Source organism: Lipotes vexillifer, unplaced genomic scaffold (assembly GCF_000442215.2).
Source record: "Lipotes vexillifer unplaced genomic scaffold, Lipotes_vexillifer_v1.1 scaffold661, whole genome shotgun sequence".
Taxonomy (NCBI): domain Eukaryota; kingdom Metazoa; phylum Chordata; class Mammalia; order Artiodactyla; family Lipotidae; genus Lipotes; species Lipotes vexillifer.
In genome coordinates, this window is record NW_006796183.1 from 1,272,393 (window position 1) to 1,292,560 (window position 20,168).

A 20,168-nucleotide genomic window follows, 5' to 3' on the forward strand; every position below is an offset into this window, starting at 1 on the left:
CCCCGCCGCCGCCCGCGGCCGGGACCCGAGGGCTGCCTGGTCCCCCACCCCCGCCCCGCCCTCCACGCCCAGCGCCCCCAGGTCGCACTGAGAACCGAGCCCTGGGCCGGTTTCCTGTACGTCGTCCGAGCCGCAGAGAGATGGGGTCGGGGTGAGGGGGTGGGAGGGGTTGTGGCCGAGGAGGGGGCGCGCCCACGCGGAGGTCCGGGCGATCGGGGGACCCGGCGGGAGGTGTAGATGGGCGGGTAGCGGAGTGGAGAGGCTAGGGGACACTGAGCGGGGAGGGGGCTTGGGGGGAGAGGCTGTGGGGAGGCGGGAGTGGGAGGAGGGAGCGCGGAGGGCGCCGGGGCGCGTCGAGCCGGGGGCATGGACGTGTGCACGCGCGCATCTGGATCTGGCATCGCCACCGGCATCCGAGGACTTTGAGGTTTCTCACGTAGGTTCGAAACGTTTTCCCCGTCCGTCTTGCTTTTCAAGTCCGGGGAATGTTTCCCAAGTCCCGGGGTTCGTGAATCGGCAGGATGGCTGGTATTCGGGCGAGGCGAGTCGCGGTCACCTCTGACCATGTGAGGCTCGCAGCCAGCACAGCGGGGCTCGTTAATGTCCGGGCAATTTCTGGAACTCTTCCCACGGGAAGTTTTCCGGGGCTGCCTTCCGGTCAGTGGCCCCAGGTTGATTATTTGGTGGCCCTTTTTTGTTTGAAAACAAAAAACACACATTGTATCCAAATAACAAAAGTTGCTTTCCCTCCCCACCCCTTTTCCTCATTAGGCAGGGAAGAGGAAACTAAAAAATAGAATTATATTTTTATATTGTTTTTTCTTATTTTTAACCCTTATTAACTACACCCATCTGGTTAATAAATATTGGCACACTTTGAAATAGAGTCTTTGTAAATACTCGGGATTTGGAGTGACAATACACTTAATAGAGTTATATTTTTATGATGGATTTTCATATTTTTAACTCTTTTTAACCACATCCCTCTGGTCAAAAAATATCAGAACACATGTTGGAATGTACTCTTTATAAATACTTGAGATTCGGAGTGATGTTACATTTTATTGTAAAACCCACACGAATTTAACACCAAAATAACAATAATTTTTGCATTTAAATATTCTCTTCACACAGCTCGGCAACAGTTCCCAGTGCCATTTTACCCCTCCTAAAGAGAGATGAGCTGCAGACCTAAGGATGACGTACTGCTACATAGCAGCTAAAATGCCTTAAAATTTTTTTTAAATGCTATTTAAGTTGTGGCATTTGTGGTTGAAAAGAGTGTGTTTTTATCCTTTGGAACCTCAAAGTGTGTGCTACAGAGTGGAAATTTCTAAATATCTCTTTGGGGCAAGGAGGAGAATTTTCTGCAAAGGAACTTTCACCTACTTATCACTCTGTTGTGCCTTTTCCAGGAAGAGATCCTGAGTTGGGGCTATGGGTTTAGGCCTGGAGAAATGAGAGGCTGTAGTATGAATCAGTGAACCTGGTAGATGCTAAGCAAACAGGAGTAATTCATGCCCTTCCAGCCTTACCCAATGGATCAGACTTTTCTATTATCTCAATCACATTTTAGTTTCAGTGTTAAAAAAAATTTTAGCACTAAATCAGTACCAATCACAGCAAAGCGTTCAATAAGTGTTAGTTGAGTATTGAATAAATTGATGGTAGTGATTATAATCTAATTTTTACTTTAAGTTTTCATCAATTTGCCACTCTTCAGCCTTGCCCTGGATAGTATCCATAAAACTGTGCTATCCCAAAGGTGTAGATGGTTTGAGGAAAGAAAGGAATAATTTATATACCTTGAGTTTTGATGAGGAGGTAGGGAGGGAGTTTTTTAAGAGGTGTGCAATTACCTTTCTCAAATACAGATTTATTGTTATTTTGGTTAAAAAACTTTCATAACTTAAAAAGTAATTTAAAATTTGCTTTTCTCTCCTAACTCTCTAGAAACCTAAGGTTGGAGTCTATCCCCTACCCAAATGTTTTCCCACAGCATTACATCACCTATCATGGAGTCTACAAAAATAGATCTTCTTTGGGTGTGTATTTTAGGAAAAAAGTTTCTACCTAGATCCTGGTTGCAGCTGGAACCAGACAAGTGATGAAGGAGTTTTGTAGACACATACAACCATCTGGCAGTTCAGACATTTGACTGGCAATTTTCTCTGTGGAATGTGTTCTGAGTGAAGATGACCTAGAGGAAACGAAAGTTGTGTTTCTGGGGGGAGACATGGTGCTGCATCCAGTACATTCTGTTCAGCAGACACGGAGCTTTAGGAAAGTCTAGAGCTGCATGAGTAAAGAAGGAACCTCTTGGTACAGTCTCATGAGAAATCAAGCCCGGTAAGCCTTAGTGTGACTCACCAGATGAGGGTTGTCTTTTTCCACTGAAATTCATTTGCAGGCTGAGACTTATGGCTTTGCATCCGTCTTAGAGCAGCAGACAGTCAGAAAGCTGTAGGGAGTGGGCAAGGGCCAGCCCTGGAGAGACCTTTGCTTTATTTTCAGGTATATGATTTCCATTTAGGTGCTAGCTGATCCTGTATTGCTCTCACCTGACCTTGCTTTTCAGAGTTTGATGTACACTGAGTCAGAATGGCCTAGCATAATAAATACCTGTTAGAGGGATAAATACTGTATTTGCCCCTTTGAGCCTCAACTTGAAGGTGTTTCATGTCAAAGGTGGGGAGGCAATATAACATAGTGGCTATGAGTTCAGCCTCTGGAGTAAAATCATGACCCTTTAGTTTACTTGCTCTGTGACCTTGGGCAAATTGCTTAACCTCTCTGGGCCTCAGTACTCTCATCTGTAAAGTGGGAATTACACAACCTAAAAGGGTTGTTGTGAAGGGCTGGATGAGATTAAGCACACTGATAATGCTTAGAACAGTTCCTCACACATACTAAGTGTGCAATACATAATGACTATTACTATTTTCAAGGACAATCTGGTGGTATAATCTTCCTTGTTAGAAGCACTGATGTAGACAAACACAGGGTCATTACTGACTAGCATGTATGTAGGATCCTTTCATGCACTCATGCCTTATGGCGATGTGGAAGAGGGAGGGAGAAAGGCTCAGAGCCCTTTTCTGTGATAGCAGCTGCTTCACCTCCCTGCATTATTATCCATCCACCAGGATTAGCCCTGGTGGCCCTCTGACCTCTCTCTTCCTTCATTTTGTTAAGAAGCAAGGTAATATTATAGTTAAAGAAACTGAGTCTCTGAGTCAGGAAGGGACTTGACTAGGATTAGATATCTAGGCAGTGGCCCAGGTTAGAGAATCTGAATCTCATCATATTTTCTTATTCTGGAATTTTGTATTATCAGATATTATTAGAAATAAATGGGCCATTAGAATTTGTGTGTGCTAGAAATTTGGGCCATATAAAATAGGATTTGCTTTAATGGTATTTGACTAGTATTAGAATTCAGAGTCCCGGAGTTTCTAGTATGTCCTCAGATTTTAAGTTATACAGGCACTTTTCCCCTCTTGCCTATGTGAGAGAAATCTGTGAACCTTCCCCCATCTGTGTGTGTCACAGTCCCACAGCATGATGGATTGTCTCTGCTTGGGGGAGGCTTAGGAAGGGGCTTGAAGAGGCCTTGTAGGTCAGGAGAGAAATACAGCAGCAGGACTGAGCCCGGGGGGGCAGGGGGCTGCTGGGGAGAGATTAGCAGGGGAAGGGGAGGGCAGGGTTGGGCGGGGATAGGCCTCTTCCATAGTGTCTGTGTGCATTCTCCTAGGAGTACAAGAGGGCTGTCCATTACCCTGAGCACACAAATAAACTCAGTGTTTTTCTCTTTGTAGAAAGAAAACCCCAGGGGGCTTGGGAACACCAGAGAATGACTGTACATCAGTAGGAGAGGTGGGGAGTAGGAGGATGGGAGTGGGAAACACTGACCCTCTGCCTGAGGACCTTGGATTTGAGTCTGTTATTTAAATATAGGTTTCTCTTCACATATATACATAGCAGAAATAGCCATTGGAGGCCAGTTGTCTGATACCTCAATCCCCATCCGTTCCTTCATGCCTCCATTTAAGAGAAGGGGTTCAAGTCACTCTGGGGGGGCAAAATGTCTCTGTAGATCATAGAGCACCTACTCCTCTCTCCCAGTCCCCAGTCCTTTCCACACAGACACAGAAACGTATGGGCTGTAGGAAGGGAAACAATGAACATTCTTAATTTTGAGTTTTTAAAGAAGGGTGGAAAGTCTGGGATTTAGGCCCAAATGCCACAGTCATAGGAAGGAACTCTAGGAAAGGAAAGAGTTGGGTCTGAGAGGTAGATAGGGAGGTAAAGGCAGCAGCGCATGCGAGGGTAAGTAATCAGCAGGACTGCAGTTAGGGCCTAGGCTTCAGCTTCCTTCCTGAGCAGTAAAATTAAAAAAAAAAAAAAAAAAAAAACCTTACTGCAGTTAGGGCCTAGGCTTCAGCTTCCTTCCTGAGCAGTAAAATTAAAAAAAAAAAAAAAAAAAAATCCTTAGAACAACAAAAGTCTGGACGCATGGGCTTCCTTCCTGACAGGCCAACCTGGTGGGGCTTCATTCAGCCTGAGCAGCAGTCAAGGCTGATTTACGGGTAAGAGGTCCCAGACAGACATGTGCTCTTAACCCTTTCCTAACTGCTGAGGTGCCTCCTTGCAAATACTGCCCTCCTCTTCCAGTTTCCCATCATGGCGTGGGTAGCTTTTTATGGTTGTTGTTTCTTTATTCAAAGAGAGTGCCTGCTGCTGAAGGACCTAATATCTTCTTCATGAAAAAGCTGGGTCTCTGGAAGTTGAATGACTTGAAAGAGATCTTACCATCCAGTCTGTGATGGCTGGCATTGTGGCTTTGGCTGGTATAACTCTCAGGCTCTTGGTGACATTACATTGACTTTGGAGTGTTGTGTCCATCTCAGATCATGGGAAATGCCTCCTGGAATCTGTACTGGGGTGATCCTGTGAGCCTCCGATCGACATCTATAAAATACTGATACTGCAGAAGGAAGGGTGCTGTTTCATCTTGGGTGTTTTTTGGTGGCATCGTGGGTAAAACTGCAGCAGAGTACAGGAGGCATGGTTCAGTTTCCAACCTGATAGAAAGTATGATACACTCATCAATTCATTTAATCATTCAACCAGTATTTCCTAAGTACTTGTGTCCTTCCAGACACTGTGCTGGGTGCTGGGGATACTATGATGAGCAAGACAGATTAGAGTTGCTGCCTTACTGGAGCTGAAAGCTTAACAAGCAGTTGCAGGATGTTGTGAAAAGTACTCTAATAGGGGAAATATAAAATACCATGGGGTTAGAAGCAGGAGCACCTATCTTGTCTGTGAGTCAGGGATAGCTTTCTGGAGGGAGTGACCTTTAAGCTGATATCTGAAAATCAAGGAGTTACATATTCAAAGAGGCTAGGTGTGGCAGTTTGCTCTTCTGGACCAAGTATGGCATCTGAATGCGGAAAAAAGAACTCCGGAGCTTCCAAGGATTGCTCATGATGGTGAGTAAGAATAGAATTTCTCTCTACCAGGGCCTCAGACCTGACCTTGAGTCTCTATTATATTTCATCCTATAGCCAGGCATTCTTGAGAATGTCCATTTGGTGCTTATATGGTTCTGAGGCCCAGTATCACGTAGCGTCTTGCTTTTAAAGTAACTCTCTAAAGATCAGTCACTATAAAATACTTTCTGATGACATATGTTATCATAAGACCCGTGAGCACTCAGAACCATGCTTGGGATGGAGTAGACACTCAGGAGATATTTGCTGAATGCAGGAGGACCATGATCCCGCTGATGTTTAGTGGGATAGATTAAATGCCCTAAGCTTTATACTAAAGTTCATGCTCAGCTGTGTGCTTTGCCCTGCGTGGAGACCTGATGGATCTCAGGATCTAGAGTACTTCCTGGCCGTTAAACTAAGCCACATCGCACCCAGGATTCTTGGCAGGATTTCCTGGCAAAGTTTCCTATGGGAGGTGCATTGCACAGACTTGACTTGCACGAGGGAGGCTAGGAGTGTAGTGCGAAGACTACCGAAGAAGGAGAAAAAAGAAGGCAGAGCCAACTGTTGTCCCAGCCTGGCTCATGTAGGCGTCCTAAAAACAGTTCCTTCCAGCCGGGGCCTCGGGACTCCGCCGTCTCTGCTGTGGTTTTCCTTCCCCCGGCCTCTTATCGCCACTGTCATCGCTCTCCATGCACAGCATTTCCTGAGCTCCTGTGTGTAGAGCCCTGGGCTCTGCGGTGTTTGTGGGGGAGTCAAAGAGTTAGGAGATGATACTTCCTCTTCTTGAGGGCCTTATGGTTAAGGTGAGTAGTTAGGATGTACATGAGAAAAAGAAACGATGATGTAAGATGACAGACAGATAGGGCTCTGGGATTTCAGGAGAGGGAGTGATCCCCAAGGCTGGTGTCTCAAAATGTGATCTAAGGACCACCAGCATCCCTGATCACTTGTAGTTGTGGTGGCGGAGGGGGTGGGTTGGGGATGGGGGAGAATGTTATTTATAATGCATATTCCCAGGGCCCACACCAGACCTCCTAATCAGAATCACAGGGAATGTGGCCTGGAAATCTGCATATTGAGCAAGCAGGTGGTTCTCCTTAAAGTTTACGCTCCTTAAAGTTTATGACCCCCTCCTCCAGGGTGAGAGTCTCAGAGGCAAGCTCTGGCAGAGGAGTATGGCTTTGGAGGAAGGGGAGTCAGGACCAGACAGTGGAGAGGGAGAGGCTGGGACTCCACTGAGGAGCCCGGGGCTGGTAAGGGTGAAGGCTCAGGGCTTGCCCACAGCAGTACCTTCTCCGGTCTCCTGTCATGGGTGGGATCTGGCCAGCTGCCTCTCCTTCCCCGCATTGCCTTCACTCCTCCGCGTGTTGTTGCCCTCTCCCTCCCTTATTGCCAATCAGCTGACTGTACTGGCGCAGACCTCCCCTTTCTTGGTGCAGCATTGTAATTGACGTGGCCCAGCGGAGGGGTTCATGGTGCTTAGCCAGACGTGAGGGAGGCCGGTGAGCACTTGGGCTCCAGCCAGCTTGTCTTCTCACTGCTGTTATAGTGCCAAGAAGGGGCTGGAGAGTATTTTTTTCCAGCCTCCTCCCTTCTCTTCCCCCTGAAGCTTCTGTTGATGGAATGCTCATTTGGAAAGAAAGAAGGGTTAGAGGAATCTCACAGTGTCAGAATCGGTCACCAGCACCTGCAGGCTGGCTCTCTGCTTCAAGCCTTATCCCTTCTGGGGGCAGCTGCCAGTGGGCAGGAGGTTAAATGAGCCGCGAATAGGGGCCTGGTTCAAGGTTCGGGTGGCTGCAGACACCTGTACGCTAGTGGTTGCTCTTGTCAACCTTGCTAATGGACTTGGGGTGGTGTTCTTTTCTCAGCGTACTTGCCCCTTCTTAAACACTCATCACTTTGTATTGTAACTATTTGCTTAATTGTCCCACCTCCAAGGGCCCATGTCTGTCCCCTGTGTGACTCTGTGCAGTATTTCTCCTCGTGTAGTACCTGGCTCAATAAACACTTGTTGGGAGAGTAAGGGAACCCAGGATCACTGTTTCCTGGGCCAGGTTATGCTGAGTGTTGCCAGCTGGCTCTACCCACTTTGACCTAGTCTGAAGGACCACACAGGATCCACCAAGGGCTGGGCACCTCGTGGCACATTTACAAGTGGGAAGTGATGACAAGGAATAGAGGCGTTGGGTACAGCTCAGTGATGGGGCAGGAATATAGAGCCAGAAGCTCTGACTTGTTATTTGCTAGTTGTGTAACTTTGGGTAAGTTGCTTTGTTTCTCTGAGCCCCAGCTCCTCATGTATAAAACGGGAAGTGGCAGATAATCTTTGCCCTGCCTTATAGGGTTCTTGAATCAGAAAAGATAATACAGATGTGTTTTGGTTATCTAAAAGTAACCATATAAAGAACACACTATATATATATATATATATATCCCCTTCCAAGAACATCTGTCTAAAGAGTAAAATGGTCTTAGGAGACTAAAATAGTTTATGAAATACCTGAGTGTTCAACCTAGAGGGAGCCCTCTTACATGCTGTTTCATCCTTGAAGTTGGCTCCATAAGAGAGGCTGCATTCCCTGACACTGGCTGCAGCTGTTTATTTTCCTAGGCAGTTTGGGACAAAAGTTGTGTAGACTTTTTGTGAACGTAGGTTGGCAGGCCCCTTTCTATAACAGATCTGTAACATCTCAGCTGAAATTTTATCTTGCCAGATTCCCACTGAAAGGAATGTACCCTCTGCCTTTCTTCTCAGCAAAGTTCAGAGCATCTTTATTTTTTGGTTTCCAGGGCCAGTGACTCTAATCCTACTTCGAGGAGGGAAATGTTTTGGCTCAGAGGCATAATGCTTCGGCCTAAGGAATGATAGGCAGAATCAAGGTGAAGAGGGCTTTCTGCCCTGGAGACCTTTCCTAGGCTGTGAGAATAGCCACGCTCTACTACGGGCGAGTAGGACAAGATGAAGAGGCCCTTGTCAGATATGGAAGGATTTGGAAGGGCCTTCCCTTAGGGGAGAGCTTTAGAAGTCAGACCTGGGCCAGGAGGATTGGAAAGAGCAAGCATTTGAAAAAGGCTTTACTTGTGTGGTAAACTTCACCGTGTGATTATTTAATAGACCATTAACAAGCAGATTCATTAACAAGATCTTAATTAACAAGTTCCAGGGTTATTCCTCCAACTTCCCAAGGGAACCGTTCCCCTCCTATTTAGTCCCAGAGACTTCCTATCCTCCTTAAACTAACCACACCAGATGCATTTAAATTCAGTCTTTTTATTGAGAGAGAAATGACTGTGGGCAAAGACAGGAACAGAGGCCACTCCTAATAAGAATAGTAACACCTTTGGAGCACTTTCTAGGTGTCAGGCCCAATTCTGAGTGCTTTCCAGGCAATCATTTATTTAATCCTCATAACATTCCTATGAGATAGGTATTGCCATTTCCATTTTACAGATGAGGAAACTGAGGCCCAGAGCGTTTTAGCAGTACACTGTACTCATTGTCACAACAGCAGGAAATAGCAGAGATGAGATTCAAATCCAGGCAGTCTGGCTCCAGAGTCAATGGGAAGGAGGAAAACCCCAGGAGAGGGAGGCCTGTGGGTCAGATTCATGAGGAAATAAGAATAAGAATAATCCTTGTATCTGCTCATCTGTGCTGGACACAGTTCTCCGTACCACACGTATGTATGTCAGGCTGCGTCCTTATGCGAAGTCTTCTGTAGTGAGCAGCTGTTAGGCACAATCTGTTGGCCGCTCACAAGCCTTTGTCACCCTGTCTCCACTGTGAGTTCTGTGAGGTGGGGACTGTGTCTTATTCATCTCTGTTCTCAGTACCTAGAGTGCTGCCTGGAATGTACTAGTTATGATCTAAAACAAAACAAAACAAAACAAAATGAAACAAAAACAGTTTGTCAAATGTACCCCTTGATGGAAGGGGGAAGATGCTTTAGTGTCTGCTAAGTCCTAGTGCTTCTCACGGTGCAGTGCCTGCCTTTGGGATACTTTGCACTTTACAGATACCACCATTCAGAAGACCTAACTCTGAGACAGGACAGCTTCATCTCATCTTCCTGTGCCTCAGTTTCCTCAGGATAAAGTGGTATTAGCACTAGTACCAATCCCCTAGGGTTTTTACAAGGATTAAATGTGTTCATATAAAATGCAAATAAAGTCCTAAGAACAGGCCCTGGCACAAAGTAAGCCTTTAATACGAGTTAGCTAGAATCACTATTACAGGGGCTTGGGCACAGATCTGAAGTCTCTTGAACCAGGCTCTTCCCCTGACCCCCAACCTCTACTCTTGATAACATTACAGGGACAGTGAACTCTGGTGAGACCTGATCTCTTATGGGTTTGTACAGTTTGTGACAGGTCTTTCTATAGCCAAAAGAATTCCCGATTGATATTAAGGAGCTGGTACCCACAATGTTGTCCTTCCTTCTTGGCTCCAGTTAAACGGGGCTGGGGCAAGAAGGACTAGAACTCACCTGGTGACCCCCCTTTTTAACTGCCCTCAAAGGCATAGGGTGGAAATAACTAGAACTCTTACCCTGGAAAGGACAGTGAACCATCAGGACTTTCTTTTGGGATAAAGGGCTTGGCTAGACTTGTTGGCCTCTGCCCTAACAGCCACTCAAATAGCAAAGTCTGTGGGCCAGCTATATTGGGGAGAGGATAAGGGAGTGGCAGAATGCCTAGAATCATTGGGAAATTTGAGCTAGGAAGGAGCTATTGCAGGTTGTTTTATTTTTCTTATTATTTAATTACTTACCTGAAGCTTAAGACTGTGTTTCCCCCTTTATCCTAAGGGGAAAAAAAATCCTTTTTCACTATCTAGATTCTCATCCCATTCGTACATTCTACAAAAACCCTTCTCACTCTCAACTTGAAGACGTCCAAGAACACCTGTTCTCACGGCCGTGGCCACTTTTTTTTTTTTTTGCGGTACGCGGGCCTCTCACTGCTGTGGCCTCTCCCGTTGCGGAGCACAGGCTCCGGACGCGCAGGCTCAGCGGCCATGGCTCACGGGCCCAGCCGCTCCGCGGCACGTGGGATCTTCCCGGACCGGGGCACGAACCCGTGTCCCCTGCATCGGCAGGCGGACTCTCAGCCACTGCGCCACCAGGGAAGCCCAAGGCGGGCCACTTTTGCTCCCACTCCAGTATCCACCCCCTGCCCCATCATCTGTAGTTAACGATCGACTGATGCTCATAAACCCCCAAACTGGCCTCCCTCTTCCCAACTTAGCATCCTTGTGTTCTTTCTAAGTAGCATGGCCACAATATCACTTTCTTTAGCAGCATTCTAACTTCTAAGAAGCTTAATAGGCAAGGAGATTGTGGGCTCTTTGACTTTCCCTGAGCCTCAGCCCTAAGTGGTTTATTCTATTAAGCTGATTCTTGATGGTGCATAGAGCTTCGCTGGATAAGAAGTTGGGGGCAGTGGGGGTGGGGTGCAGTTAGAGGCATAGGATGTTCTCAGTCCCCCTTCCACTATGCCCCTCCCTCCAAGCCGTTCCTGCCCTGTGATTCTGTTTTCAGAGCTCAGGAATGAAGGGAGTGGTAATGGAGCTAAAGTAAAGAACATTTCTTAGAGGACTTAAGAAGTTGGCTTTTTTTTCCCTGAGCTGGGCTTTGCACTCTCCCCGCTATCCTTCCTGCCCATTTGTTCCTGCTCTTCAGTCAACCACTTTGGGATTTTTTTCCTTTCTTTCCTTCCACCTTAACTTTTGCCTCCACTCCCATTATAGCCACACACACAAAAAAGAGTAATGAATACAAATTAAGAACTATTGATTCAAAGGCAGGAAATCCAGGTGTGGAATGTAGGAAAAAATAACAGATTCAGTTCTAACAAGGAAACAATGCAGAATTCTTCTTGATGTTTTTCCTCAGAGTTATGCCAAGATGCATTTCTTCCTTCTGATATTTGGACCCAGATTAAAGATTTTCGGGTTTCCCTATTAACATTCTTTCTTGCTTCAGGAGGGCCAGCAGATTGGAGAGCAGAAGAGTGTCTGTTTTTTACTGAATCACAGTCAGCTGCAGGGAACTTTGTGGGAACTTTGTGAGCAGGAAAAATGGGGCTGTCGGAGAATTGAGGGAAGGGAATCCCGAGTGTAAGAGTAGAAAAAGTACAGCACAGACTTCACAGAGGAGGCAGGGAGAAAACCAAAAGTGATCAGAAAGCTAAAAAGAAGGAAAGAAAACTTGAAGATGGAGGCAGGAAGACGATGGAAATTTTGAAGCATTTCAAGGAATTACACATATTTTGTTTGATAACACAGCCATTGTTGGTGAAGGTATGGGGAGACAGGGTCCTGTACACATCATCGGTGGGAGTGTAAAGTGGTACAGCCTCTTTGGAGGGCAGGTTAGCACTATTTGCCTATGAAAGTTTTAAACGTAAATATCCTTTGATGAGATTCAACAATAAGAAATTATCCTACATATATTTGGTCGAGTACCTAAAGATGTATGTACTTTATAGTATTGTTTGTAATTTGAAAAAAAAAGAAGCAACCTAAATGTAGATTGATAGGAAATTGATCAAATAAATTATACCTCTGTATAATAGAATATTAGGTAGTGGTTTTTAAAAATGAGTTAGAGCCATATGTGCTTATATGTAAAACAAGGTACAGAGAAGTATATGACCCCTTTGTATAGAGAAGAAGATATGTATATATCTTTATATTGATATTTGCATGCAGAACTTTGGAAAGGGTGCAAAAGTAATTGTTGACAATAGCTTCCTTTGGGGAGTATGACTGAGATGGAAAGTAGGAGTAGTACTTTTTATTTTATGCTCTTCTCTGGTATTTGAATAGTTAACATGTACATGTACTATTTTTATAATTTAAAAATCTGGTTTATAATTTAAAACAGATAATGTGGAAGTATTGGAGCAGAAAAAGAACGTTAGGTAAAAACTACAGAAATCCAAATAAAAAGTATGGACTTTGGTTAATAATAGTGTATCAATATTGGCTTGTTAGTTATGACAAAGTACCATACTAAAATAAGATGTTAATAATGGGGGAAACTGAGTGTGAGGAATATAGGAACTTTCTGTACTGTCTTTGCAACTTTTCTGTAAATCTAAAAACTATTCTAAAAGATTTATTTTAAAAAAGACAATTTGGAAGACTATTTTATGGGAAAGGTCCATAGCCTAGCATCTAAAGATTGAATATAAGAGAGATGAATTGATAAAATTGAATGATTCGTCTGGTTCTAGAACTAATTACTAATTGGTTCCATTTCTTTCAAACAGCCAAGTGGGATGAGATGTACAGTCACAATTGCTGGACAAGTGTCTGATTTCTTGTTGTTGTTTATTAAATTAATTTTCTTTTCTGAATCAGTTTGTAAAAAAGTTTAACTGATGGTTGTTTCAGTTTCAACGTCCAAAAAGTACAGACTGGTCCAGGAGCTGTATGGTGAAGGAGTTTCAAAAATGAAGAGACTTAAAGGTGGTCAGATGCTTGCTGCTTTCTGCAGATGAGCAGGGTTGGGTGGACAGAGAACAGTTGTGAAGGGTATGTGGACTCCCACTTACCTGCTCTGTTTATGGCCATTTCTATGCGATTTGCCCCTCACGTCGGCACTGCAGCCAAGTAGAAGCAGGCCGGAAGACTCCATCCCTCGCCATCCTCTAAGTGGGGTCCCTTTCCTCCATGTACCATGAGGGCTAGTGGTGGCCATTGGCAGTTCTTTGCAGCATTAGGGTCTAGAAAACACAGACCTGCCATTGGCTCAATATATGTCCACATCTGTCTTTCTGCCACTGATGGTAAGAAATGGTTAAGACCACGTATAAGAAATGTCCCCTCTGAATCAGTTTACCTGCCAGCCAGAGGAAGGAGGACTTGGTTTTCCCTTTCCATGTAGTGGAAGGAGATCTCTAGGCCCTGCGCCCAGTTGGCCTTGGCACCCAGTTCAGAGGAGGGATCCTCTGTAGTACTGGATACAACTGATGACTTCATCCTTCTTGGAATTCCCCTCCCTTGGTTCGTTTTTCACTTCTTCATCCGTGTTTTTGTTCCCATAATACCTGGTGTTTCCCCTTATTGCAGCACTTTTTATTTTTTTTATCATGATAGAGAGTGAAGTGTGCAGGTGAGGGGAGTAGGGTGCTATGTTACTCTGTAGAGGAATTTTAAAACAACAGTCAGCTAAAAGTTTGCTTGCTTTTAAATGCCATGACATGCTGACAGTTTTAAACAATGTTGATTATAAGATATTTCTCCCCGAAAATATCTTTTGTTGGTCTAAGTTCTGAAAAATTGCTGTGGTTATTGAGTTTTAATAATACATATGTAAGTTTCAAATTTGCATCTTTTTTAGTATTTATTCTTTAATAAATATTGTATTCTGTAAGGAAGAATTGGGAGAACTTCCAGTTACACTGTGGGCCACTACATCTGCAGACTCGCTTCAAGTGTAAGTGCCTAACAGCTCAGAAGCATCTGAGCTCACTTAGGACACAGTTTCTATCCGTATTCATATGCGGGAATATACAGTATCCAAGTCATGTGATACTGCATATTCCTGCATGTGAACAGTAGATTCAAAGTGAACAATGAGAGCACATTAATTAGAAAGAGGAGGAAGCATAAATTGAGTTATTTCAATTCTGCCATTCTTTGCGACCACTTGGAGTTCTTATTTATGTTTAAATTTTGGAACAGTGAAACAAGCTGTGAACTGAGGGGTGGGACATTTTTGTTTGGTCTGTGCAAATTTTAGTTCACCTAGTAAATAGTTTACTAAAACTAGAATATCTCTAAAAATAAAACATTCCTTTAATATTTTTAATCACATACGTTAAAACTAAAGCATTCATCAAGAAAATAGCTTTATGACTGATTATGTGATAAAAAATGTAAAAAATGACACGCTGTGTCAAATATGCCTGGTATACATCTGGAGGTGATGTCTGAATTGAAATATGAGTGATGAGCAGGTGACAACCACATAAGCGTTTGGAAGAAGGGTGTGTTGGCACAGTTAAAGAGCAGAGAGAAGGTCTGAGGGCTCGGATGGGGTGAACTTGGGGGGATGCAGCAAGAGATGAAATGGAGAGGGGCTAGACCTCCGCGAATCTTTAGGGCCACAGAGAGTTTGGATTTTATTCTAGATGCAACAGGAGGCCGCAGAGTGTTTAAACAGGGAGATGTACTGTGTTGTCATTTATCATTTAAAAAGATTGCTCGGGCTGCTATGTGAATAACCGACCGAAGGAGGGTAAGTGTCAGTAAAAGAGGACCACTGTAAGAAGGCCATTGCAGTGTCACAGTGAGAGAGGGGGAAGGAAGCATGTCTGTCTTACACTTCTTGAAATATCCACAATGCCTTTCCCATAGTAGGTACTTAATAAACACTAAATAAATAAGTTTATAAAGCACTAAGTGTCTTAAAACAAAACAAAACAAAACCAAAACTGCAACAGAACAGATGCTGAGTAACATGGTGTTAAGCCAAGAACCACTGACTTTGATGCTCAACAGATTGGATTTTAGTCACAGCTCAAGCACTTATTAGCTGAGCTGCTTTGGGGCAGGTCATTTAAACTTTTTTGAGCCTCAGTTTTCATGTCTGCAAAATGGGAGTGAGCTGACTCACCTTTTTGTTTTATTGAACAAATTAAATGGGATAATGTATTTATAGCATGGTGCCTGATCTGCGGTAGCCACTCAATAAATAGTGACTATTATGGTTAGCAGGACATGAGACAGTGGTCACTGGAGCTTTGATGTGGTTCCAGCCATGGGGACAGGGCATCTGAGACTCCTTAGGGTGTGAGGAACACTTTGGATCTTTTCACAATTGAGATTCTGTCTCGTGAATCTAAACTTTCACTGGCTCTTGAGTAACTGGATTTTCAAGTCTAATGAGGAAAAGTAAGAAGAGAGAACTCTGGAAAGAGAAAGTTAGGGTTAGATTATTCTCTCAGCTCAGTTCTTCTCTTTGACTTTAGGAGGAGTCATATCTCCTGTCCCTTCATTTCCAAGTGGAACAGTGAAGTCCTAAGGTATGTGCTTCCTTCCACGCAAAGTAGCTGCTCCCCAAAGCAAGTTTCCAGTTTTCTCTGCAAAAGCTCCACGGAGCACAGGGAGCTCTAGTCTTGTACCTAGTTAAATGCCTCACTTAAGGATGCAATCATAGCTGTTTGCTCTGTAGATCATTTCACCCTCACCTAGAGCATTCCAGGTCTCTGGGACTGCAGCAATGACCATTCAGAATCTTTGAGGACAGGGTGGAGCTGGAGACAGCATTTATCCTCAGAGAGGAGAGAGCCACCTCTTTGGGGGTGATATATTTTTTCTTTCTCTTAAGGTTTTCTTGCCAAGGGGGGTGTGTGTGTGTGTGTGTGTGTGTGTGTGTGTGTGTGTGAGAGAGAGAGAGAGAGAGAGAGAGAGAGGGAAAAGGCCCAACAGTGTAGAGAAACTGTTAGCACAAAGGCCAGGGGAGGGACTTGCCGGGGAAGACAAGGAAGTGATTTTGCCCAGTTTAAATCCCACTTGAACCGTGTGGTTTCTGAGTCCTGAACCTTTTGAGGTTCAAGTTGAGTGCACTCTCGACAAAACGTGATTTTCTGGTTCACATCAAAAAGACTTTAAAAGACTTCGAAGTCTTTTTCTTGGGACATCAAACAGCCCTCCACAAAGCAGGGTGCTGATGAGATGCGTGCAAATGAACAGATTCAACTCTCCGGTGAGGATTAGATTCTCCTTGAGAAGCATGTGAAGTTGGAAACATGGGAGACGGGGCTACACCAAATATACTCCCACATGGGGACCCCGGCGCCCTCCCGCCTGTTTACCCTCAGTACCTCCCGGGCCTGGAAGCTGACCTTATTTGTTATAAGGTTCACATCGGAGTACCCAGGGAATTAGAAGCTGAAAACAAACTCTTCTGTATTCTCTACTTTGCCTAAGGCAACACTTATGTCCCCCAATAAAAGGTGTAAATTAACTTAGAAAAGATAGGTCATTCCTTTGAAAAATTGTCAGTTGTCTAGGTGGCTTAGAGCAGAATTTTGCTTATTGAACCAGCCTCAGTCTTTAGAGAAATAAGGACTTAAATATCTGCTCTCTTGTAAGTGGGCTAGCCGACTTTGAGTTTGGGGTAGGAAACCAACCGACGCAGTAGACTCTGTTTCAGAGCCAGCAGCGGATGCTAACTGCATAGACACGGCTCTGGGTAGGTCTACGGCATGTACACAGTCTCTATGCTGAGCAGCTAAAATATTAATGATTAGCTTTAAGGTGAAGCAACTCTCCTGAAGAAACCATAATTAGCAATTAAAGTATATTTAAAAAACTGTTCCAACCAGCAGCTTCTAAATAAATAATTGTCACTGCTGATTGAACCTGTTTTCTTTCCCTGTGTTTCTTACCTTGTTCCTCCCTTGCATAACTTACAACCCTGTAAATGCTCAGTAGCTTTTAATATGATTCTGTCAATACGTTTACCATGGTGACTTGGGCCGTATTTGGCGAGCATTTGAAGAAATCAGTCACTGGTTGGAGGGAGCAAAGACAAGCTGTCGATATCCAGGGAGAAATGCTAATAACCCTGGTGACAAATCATCCTCTGGATTCTCCAAGGGTTAAGAAAAAGCACCTCTTAGACATGGGAGCTCAGGGCTAAGTGGTGGTGACTTGTTAGAAAGCACAGACATTAGCTGTCACAGACCTGCAGTGTCCTTTTCATTGTCTTACTTTGTACCTCTCAAAGCCACAGATGAGTTTTGGAGACAAATGGGCCTGGATTTGGGTCCCGATTCCCCTGCTTTTTAGCTGTGTGACCTTGAGCAATGCCAAACCTTCATTTTCTCGTCTGTGAGTTAGAGATTGTAATACCTAGCCTCAGAAGGGAGTGGAAAAGGCCTTGCACAAAGATATTATTCACTGCTTCTCAGACTCTTCTGGGAAAGGACACAAATGATAGAAGAAAATAAACTTCTGGCCCCAGCATTGTAATGGTGAATAGAGAGTACAACGTATTTAGGAATCTTGCATTATCTAAACTTTTTGTGAATTTTGCATTCTGGGTTTAATTTATCAAAATAATGTTTAAATATGCTTTATCATTAATAGAATTGGTGCTCTGATATGATACATTAATTCAACACATATTTATTGAATGCCTACTATGTGCCAGGCAGTTATAGGCACAAAAGACACAGCAGTGAATAAAATAGGTAGTCTGGACTACCAGTGAGTCTACGACTGCATCAATCAGGAAACCTAGTACTGGCTATCTCTGAGGTCCTCTGTGACCCATTTGAGGGGACATCAAACCCTACGCCAGAGAATCCTGGGGAGGACTGGCTAGTTGCCATAATTTTAAGCAGGGAAAGATAGTGAAACATCTACCCAGAGAGAACTATTAATATTTTGGCATATATCCTTCGAGATTCTTTTTATGAGTAGATAGGTAAATTGACAAAAATTTTATAAAAGTAGGATTATGTTAACATGCTAGCTTGTGACTTTCTTTTTCACTTTTTCATTTATTATAGATAGTGTTCTGTGTCAGTAAATATAGATCCATAGCACCACTTTTAATAGCTACTTAGTATTCCATTGCAGGGATGTATCATATTTTATTTAACCAACCTCTGGTTGTCTAATTAGATCGTTTCCAGCTTTTCAGTATTATAAACAACACTTACAGAGAACATCTTTATAAATTCACCTTTGTCAAGTGTCTGATCATTTTCTTAGTATATATTCCTAAAAGTAGAATCACTGGATTAAAAGTGTGCATATTTCAATTTTTATGCTTATTGCCAGATTACTTATTTCTTCATGCTCTTATCAACACATTAAGATGAAACTTTTTAATCTTTGCCAATTTAATAAGCAAAAATGGTATTATGTTAATTTAACCTGCATTTATTTAGTTACTAGTGAAGTTAAACAGTTTTTAATATTTTTTGAGATTGGCTTATCTTCATTTTTGAACTGCCTGTTCATTTCTTTTATCCATGTGGTGTCCACCTTTCTCTTACTGATTTTAAGTACTCTTTTTATTAATCCTTTTTAATCTATAATTTATGTTGTATATTTTTTTTCCAGTTTATAATTTGTCTTGTATCATTGGTGGGGTGTTATTGTTGTTGGTTTTTTTTTTTTTTTGGCTGCACTGGGTCCTTGTTGCAGCTCTTTGTTGCAGCAGGCTTCTCTCTAGTTGTGGCATGAGGGCTTAGTTGCCCCTTAGCATGTGGGATCTCAGTTTCCCAACCAGGGATCGCACCCACATCCCCTGCATTGAAAGGCGGATTCTTAACCTCTGGACCACCAGGGAAGTCCCTGTTGTTGTTTATTTTGCATATAGAAGTTTTTAATTTAATGAGGCATTTTATTATTCCTTTCCTTTTTAGTTTCTGACTTTTAGCTTATCCTTAGAAAGGTATAAGACCACTCCTAATCAATCCCTAAAGCTTCCAATGTGCAGAATTTACCTCAAAGATAACAGTCCCCAACTTGGAAAAAGCCTGAATCCTAAGGTCCCGTGGATGTCCACTCAAAGGGAAGAAAAGAAGTATCCATGCCCGAGAGAGGAAGTCTGTAGGGCCTCAAGAACACCAATGAAGTTTACACCCTAATGGAAAATACAAAACAGTAATTTAAAAAAAATGTGATGAGTGATATTATGGGAGAAGGGTAGATGATGCTATGGAAGGTAACAAAGAAGAAACCTAACTGAGTCCAAGGTCTCAGGATATGCGTCCTGGAAGAACAGATATTCAAGCTGAGATTTTAAGGCTGAGTAGAAGAGTGGGGAAATACATTTCCATGCAAGGAAATAGCAAATGCAAAGACTTACAGTCTAGGGCTTCCCTGGTGGCGCAGTGGTTGAGAGTCCGCCTGCCGATGCAAAGGACACGGGTTCATGTCCCGGTCCGGGAGGATCCCACATGCCGCGGAGCGGCTGGGCCCGTGAGCCATGGCCGCTGAGCCTGCGCGTCCGGAGCATGTGCTCTGCAATGGGAGAGACCACAACAGTGAGAGGCCTGCGTACTGCAAAAAAAAAAAAAAAAAAGTGTGTGTGTAGGGGTAGGATTAAAAAAAAAAAAAAAAGACTTACAGTCTAGAACTGTAAGTTATGGTAGGCACTAGCCTTGTGGGGCTATTTAAATTTAAATTAATTAAAATTAAGGAAGATTAAAATTTTATCTCCTTGGTCCCACTAGCTACAATTCAAGTGCTGACTACCTACATGTGGCTAGTGGCTATTATAGTGGACAGCTATAATATGGAACTTTTTCATCATTGCAGAAAGTTCTATTGGACAGTTTCTGTGGAGAAAGAGCTTGATGTATTCAGGGAACTGACAAGAGTTTACTCCAGCAGATACATGTTGTGCAAGGGAGGGGAGGGGCGAAAGATGAAGAGGACATAGCAAAGAATGGAGGGACTTAGTCAAAGCTGACCCTGGGATTGGGGCTGATGTTCCCAGCCTGTTATAGAGGAAGTAAAAGGGAAACCGGGAAATAAGTTTAAGATTTATTATACAACAACCCTTCAGGTAGATATCATCTCCATTTTATAGTCTCAGAAGATTTAAGACATTGACCAACACACAGCTAGTTAGTGGCAGAGCTGGGATTCAAAGCCAGACCTGTCTGATGCCAAAAACTTGTGCTCTTTCC

The 20,168-nt window shown here is 43.6% G+C and overlaps 1 protein-coding gene across 3 annotated transcripts in view; it reads left to right on the forward strand.

Moving 5' to 3' along the window:
* RNF220 (ring finger protein 220) overlaps positions 1 to 20,168 on the forward strand; it is a 229,704-nt gene that overhangs the window by 14,521 nt on the left and 195,015 nt on the right. Inside the window, exon 1 of one of the 3 annotated variants that reach the window (XM_007468273.1) lies at positions 6,205 to 6,304. The exons of the other annotated variants lie outside the window; for them this stretch is intronic. The gene's annotated coding sequence lies outside the window, so the exon portion shown is untranslated. Of the gene's footprint in view, positions 1 to 6,204; positions 6,305 to 20,168 lie in introns of those variants that run through there. 3 annotated transcript variants of the gene reach the window in all.